The 7,097-nt window shown below is 35.4% G+C and overlaps 1 pseudogene; it reads right to left on the bottom strand.

Annotated features, from left to right (window-relative positions):
• Nucleotides 1–477: 477 nt before the first annotated feature.
• LOC113350157 lies at nucleotides 478–3,498 on the bottom strand (annotated as a pseudogene).
• Nucleotides 3,499–7,097: the final 3,599 nt, after the last annotated feature.

A 7,097-nucleotide genomic window follows, 5' to 3' on the forward strand; every position in this document is an offset into this window, starting at 1 on the left:
CAATCTCCTTTTACCGTCTCTAAAATCAGCCATTTCAATTCCTTCTTCAAATCTCCATCAAAACAACACAGTAGTGACCACTTCTTTGTTGATTTCTCGGCCAACAATTCACCCACCAACATCAAACAATCATCATCATCATCACCGATACTCTTCACATGAAAGAAACAGAGAAGAAGAAGAAGAATGAGAAAGAAAGAGGCGAAGACACTATCTATTATAAAGCTTAGGGTTACGAAGGGCTTTACCGTAACATTGTATATCATATTGACTTGGTAAACTGGTGGTGACCAAAAAAAGTGAATTTGGATGGAAAAACAAACAGAAGGACACTTTTGAAAAGTTGAAAAAAACGGGGACAGTTTATTAAACCGGTAATTAGAAGTGGGCAGTTTATCAAAATTCCCTTGAAAAAAAAGCTTATATACTACAATTTTTTCAAGGAAATAAAAAACTGCCAGAAAAATGTTATCCCGCAAATGCTGAGCAGGAAAAATTAATGAAAAACTACAGAATCTGGAAACCAGATGTCCAGAGCTCCTAATACTCAACCTATAGCTCAGTTGTCAATTCTCATGACTAGAATAACCCCTTCTAAGCAGAAGGCGGAACTATCATAATATCCCATCAAGAAACTTAGATGCACAAAACTCTGTTCTTGTCTTTTCATATACACCGCTTCAATTGTATCTTCTTACAAGTTCTCATTTAACAAACAGTGCTAATATATTTATACCTCTCACTGAATCCTCCACTCACTCCACAACCACTACTTACACAACCAACTGCACCACCACTAATCCCTGGACTCTCAAGTGTTATAAAACCATGCACCAACTCATTATTACCTTTTGTTCTCAAGCGATCTTCAGCACTGCTACAGCCATTACCGTTGCGGCCCTAAAGAAAATCTCGTTGAAGCTTCTGTCCACCTTCTTCATCATTTCTTCATCTTGCAACCCTAACTTGTTTGGATTCTTGCTAATAGAGATGACACTTTCTCTCAGTTGGTTAACTGCCCAAGACAGCCAAACCAAACCAAACCCAAATCCGGTGTTAAGCATCTTTGATGTGCAGAAGGGTACCCTCCCCGCAATAACCTTAAAGACTACAGATAATAATACAACAAGACCAGTGCCTGCAATGCTAGCTGAAAATTGGGTCAATAGCTGAGGAAGTTCTGGAGCAGATTTCTTCAGAGAGAGGATTGCATTCTTCCCTTGTCTCTTTCCTAGAATTAGTGATAGAAGGCTCTCACATGCGTGGAGATCGTTTCTTCTATGTATATCTCCCTCTTTTCCTGCTTTCCTGCCGTTCGTCTTTGTTGGGGATTGTTTTATCTTGGTTCTCTTTGGACTGGATTGCAATGGAAGAATGAGAATGAGGAAGAGAAAAAAGTTGTGATTAAGAATATGCTAAAACCACAAAAGAGCGGAAAATGGATAGTTCCAAAAGCAACGGCATAATTGGGAATCCATCAATTCATCCTATCATATCATAACCTTCAATACTACATATCAACCATGTGAACGTATATCATGTGTAATTGAATAAAAGTCGAGTGTAAAAGTTCGTAATAGATACCTCTTCGCAGGAGCAACCATCACAGCTTCCAACTTCAAAGGAGATTCACAGACATTTGTTTGTGCTTCACCCATGTCCAGTCTATGCAATAGATTGGTAATCAAATCAAGTTAGCTTTCGGTAGTAGCAGTGGTGATAATGTAAAGAAGAAAGAATTAAAATTTTCATGAGAAGAGGGGCCAACAAGACATACATAGTAAAATGAGGAACCAAAAATGGCATTTCTCCTCTCTTAGTTGAGGTGCTTGAAAGGTAAAACTCTGCAATAATAGACATTAGATCTTTCACTTCAATCCCACTTCCAGTGAATAACACCCTACCATCTGGGTGAATAATTATTCTTGAATCACTGGACAAATCCCCCACGAAATCCAAGAGGGGCTTTGGAGCAAAAAATTTGCTCTCCGGATAGATAAGGGGAGGGTGAAACTCAACCGCTCCAGCATCGTCAAGAGAAACTTCATCTGTCAAGAAAGCTTCTGGCTGTGGATTCATGCAGATTGCCAATGCTTGAAACCCCGTGAGATCAGATGCAAAAGGAAAATTTACACCTTCTTTGCTGCTCCACTAGACGAAGACATGAAGAACTGAGAGATCTTCTCATGTTTTGTGCACTGTTCGGCAAACCCAAAGTTCAACAGTGCTGAGTCTAGACGGCTTTCTGCTGACAAAGTAAAAACAGATATGAATATATGACAATTATGGCACTTCAGACCAACAAAAAGCAAAAGTAAAGTTTAGCAAGAAGACCCCACTATATAAGGGCAACATCTACAAACATGCATATAGCTGCACTGCACATCTACACAAAATTTGATCCACCAGATAATTCCAACAATCCAATATAAAACATTACCGAACTGAAAGGCGAATGAGGGAGGAATCTAAAAGTTGAAAGATAAGCTGGTCATCCATATTCAATGAGATTCGCACTACAACTACAACTACTCCGCTAATTTCTCAAAATAAGCAAGTTCTGTGTATTTCTTGAAATGCAGAAAGTCTATACTGAGTTCTGATGAGGTGAACATATAAATTCACAATTGCTCTCTAAAATACAGTAGATAAAAATGATTACAAACCTTGTACATCAACAAGCACAGGTCTCCTCATTGCTGGGTCAAACTTGACATACTGATTAGAATCTGAAGACCATCCCATATGTCTGCGTGAATCTTCGAGCTGATGTGGCATGAGATTCAAGCCATCCGCTCTTAATATATCCTGCCTTGATGTACAGGGAACAACTGAGCGTAAATCCTGCACCAGCCAAAAGTTTAAGTAAATGATCACCAAAAATGTGAAAGTAGCAGACAATACAGTTAATCACAGACAAATACATAACCCTAAAAATTAGAACAGGAAAGTCAGTACAACAATCCATCAAACACAACAAATACAAGCCTAATTCCAATTGAACCAAGAAAAACGATACAAGGAAATCCAACATTTGCCCCCACAAAACACAACAACAACATAATCAAGAACACCTCAATTCAATTCAATTCATACAACAAACCCAGATCAAGAAACCTAACAAAACCATAAGAAAATCCCTGATTAGTTTTACCTTAGAAGTCCTGTAAACCCCCTGTTCTTGACGAAAAACAGCAATTGGGTATACTGAAGATGCCATTAAACAAAGCTCAACCATAGCCAAAATTCAAGAGCAACCCACTTCAGAAAGCCAAGTTCTTGAATAATAAAAGCAATCCTTTATCAAGAAGATTCCATGAAAATGAAATTTAATTCTTCCCAAAACCAGAATTATTAATTTTCAGTTTTATTTACGGAGGGTTTTGAGTGGTAGCAAGACAAACAGAGAAAGAAATCAATGGATTCTGGAGGTACTCGCAGTTGGTTTAATCGACATGTAGAATTTGTGGTTGGCAGAGATTCTGATATCCCAATTGGGAATTTGGGACAGTAACAAAGAATCTGTTGGAACCACTAAAAACTAGCAGGGGTTAGTCCACGGGTGAGTTTGGGGGAGTTCAATGTATTTTGAATCTTGGGGATTTTGAGGGAGTGTAAGAGAATGTGGGGAGTTTGAGAGAGTTTGGTGTTAAAAAGTGTGGGGAGTTCGAGAGACTCTCCAGAAATCTCTACTTTTTTGAGAGATTTGGAGTGAGGAAAAAATACACTATAAACTCCCCAGAACTCCCCCAAAAACACCAACTCCCTAGCATTCTAATTTTAACGACTAACAGGGAGTTTGAGAGTTTCTTTCAAACTCCCCCACGACTAACAGGGTTTTTAGGGAGTTTGGGAGACTCTTCCAAACTCTCCCACGACTAACAGAGATTTCGAGAGACTCCTTTGAACTCCCCCACGACTAACAGGAGAAAACCAAACTACACCAAATTCCCCCAACTCCCTCGAGGACTAACACCCTGTAGGTTTTGTTTTTGTTCTTCCTTTGTACTTACCTTCGATTAAGAGCAATCTTACGGTTTACAATAGTTCTTAATGTTAAAGTTTATTTGATCACAGCCGTTTATTGACGGTCTCGACTTTGGACGTTTTATTTGGCGACTAAGGGCTAGTCCAGTGAGACTTGCTGATTGCGATTTTGATGGTCCATATGGATGGGCAAAGCCAGTTAAACCGAAAATGAGTCATTTGTCCAAATATTTTTAAAACATGGTTCTACTGGACGAGTAAAAGTTAGTACGGGTAAAATGGACACCAAAAAAATAGTAAGAATGAAACTGGATTCATCCCGGCTTAAACTTAAAAAATAGCAAGGATGAAACTGGATGCATCTTGATGTAAATTAAAAATAAGAAAAAGTATTTCAAAATGGGTAGGATGAAACTGTTTACATCCTGACTGTTTTTACATTTTTGTCCATTTAAACAGTATCAAATTTTACATGTCTTTTTCACCCAAAAATTGTTGATTTTGGTCTTTTTAACCAATTTTGTCTTTATTGAATTGATCGTCCGAGTCTTGGAGGATCTGCTCAACTTGATCGATGCTCGACCAACTTGGGATGATCAGCTATCAGCTATGGCTTGGATGATCGATCCAACTTTAAACTGCAATGGTCATATTCTAACATTAATAAAACGGCTATATTTTTTTACATCCGCCTTTAAATACTTAGTTTACACCAAAATTCATTCTTTTCTACTATTCCTCGCTACTAAAATTTCATATTCAGTAATTTTCTGTTACTAAAATTTCATACCCAGTAAAGGAGTATAATTTATATTTTTGTTCCTTTAAAATTCTTGATTGAATAGTCTCAAATTTGTGATTTTCTGAAACCAAACTTGAAGCCGTTGTCGAAAAAATATGCGTTGTTTTTAAAAAAAACTTGAGAGGTAAAAGGGAAAGGAAAAAAAAACAATAAGTTCTAAAAGTTAACCCAGGAAAATTTATTTTTAAAAGGCAAAGAAGGCCAAGTTTTGAAAGGTAACAACCAAAGTTACAAAAACTAAAAGAGTCCTCTCAAGAGCGTATAGAATGGAAGTTACGCCAAATGAAGATAAACAAGAAACTAAAGTTTCTCCGACATTTTTTTTGAAGTTTATATTCGAGTTTTCATTAAATTAATAATAATCAAAGTTTATATCTTGTAAAAAAGGAAGCAGTATTGTAAGTTAATTAGGATTAGAAAATTAGAACTTAAATTAAGAAGTAAATTGAAACTTAGACTTTCAATTTTAATTTATCAGTATTTTTATCCTTACATTTAATTAACCTGGCTAAAATGGGGCCTATATGGATTATTTGGGGCCTATGGATTTCTTCATCCACTCAATGAAAAGAATAAGGGGTGTCTAAATTTGATGAAACTACCAATTTACTCTCTATGAAATTTTAATACTACCAATTTATCCTCATTAAATCCTAATAACAAAAAAAAAAAAAAAAACTAAATCAAATCATTTTCATTTTCATCTCCATTTCCATCAAAATTAAGAATTCTAAATCAAACGTAAACATTGTTGATAATCACCAAATTTACTAAAATAGGTAATCTTTCGTTTTAACTCGAATTAGGTACTTTTCTATTAACCCAATCCCCTAGAATAGGTTTCAATAACATGTAATCACTCAAACAATCCATTTTTTTTAAATCAAAGTTTTCTGGGTTTATAAGAATCGGTTTACGTCAATGCACTTATAAACCGATTTCATTTAGAAACGGTTGTTGTTTATACCCACAAAGACCGATTGTTTTGGATGGAATTCAGGTTGGAGGAAATTGAACCAGAATCGGTCTACGTTAATGCCCGCATAGCCCGATTCTGGTGTGGAAGAGAATTTTTTTCCCGTGTTTTTTTTTGTTAGAATCGGATTACATGAGAACTTTTATAAATCGATTCCTGTTGTGCAATGTCAGGAATCGGTTTTTGTATATGTATCATGTAAACCAATTCTGGTTAACCCATTTTTTTTCCAGTTAATACTGAAATACAAAATGAGTATGAAATCATACTCGATTTCATTTCGATTACAAATGAAAATAGTTCTGTATGATTTTACCCAATTTGAAAACGAGTATAACTTTATACTCGAATTGAAAACAAGTATAACTTTATACTCGAATTGAAAATGAGTACAACTTCTTAAACGATCTGAAATTGACTGAAGTCATACTCATTCTTAACTCGGGTAAAAAATGAATTTTAATTTTATATGGTGTTTAACAACACATAATTCACAGATAAAAAAGAAAAAATTTACCCACAATCGGTTTATGTTCATGCCCATATAAACCGATTATGGATAATCGGTTGATTTTCATGTTCATATAAACCGATTCTGGGTAGAAACAAGTTTCAAAAAATGTCTGTATGTTTTTGAGGTTACAATCGGTTGATACCAATGACAACATAAACCGATTCTGAGTCGGTGTTCTTCAAAAAATTCAAAATTTTAAATTTTTTCAAGTTTAGATGATTCATTAACAAAAATAAATTTCACATCTAACACGATATTTTACCACTAATCACCCTGAATTAACACTAATTAATCAGGGACAAATTAGCCGTTAAAAAATAGTTGGTTAAGGAGTTTCTATGAATTACTTCTTAATGACCCTATTTTGTCATGTAGCTATAGGCCCAATTAAGTGACATATGCTCCAATTTAGCCAGGTTATTTAACTACTTGTTCCATCATCAAACAACCATTATCGTTTAAGGGTTAGCTGTCAAAGGATATACTTTTTTGAGGTTATATGTTGTCTTATAAAAAACCACAAATTGCTACCAAGTCTTTTTAAATACGACCTACCGCAAAATTCTCAACCCATGACATCTATATGTATTTTAATAGTAAAGAAAAAAAGATACTCCCTCCGTCCCAAATTAGATGAGCTAGTTGTAGGTTGCACCACTTTCAAGGCAAGGAGGAAAGGGGAGTATATTTAAGTATCTTTTACAATTATATCCTTATGGATAATAACTAGTAAAACTTAGAAATGATTTACGTCTTAGACTATACCACGGTTTTTCGTTAACTTTATACCGGTGAAAAGCATTTTAGAACACCTATGC

Source organism: Papaver somniferum, chromosome 2 (assembly GCF_003573695.1).
Source record: "Papaver somniferum cultivar HN1 chromosome 2, ASM357369v1, whole genome shotgun sequence".
In the NCBI taxonomy this organism is placed as follows: domain Eukaryota; kingdom Viridiplantae; phylum Streptophyta; class Magnoliopsida; order Ranunculales; family Papaveraceae; genus Papaver; species Papaver somniferum.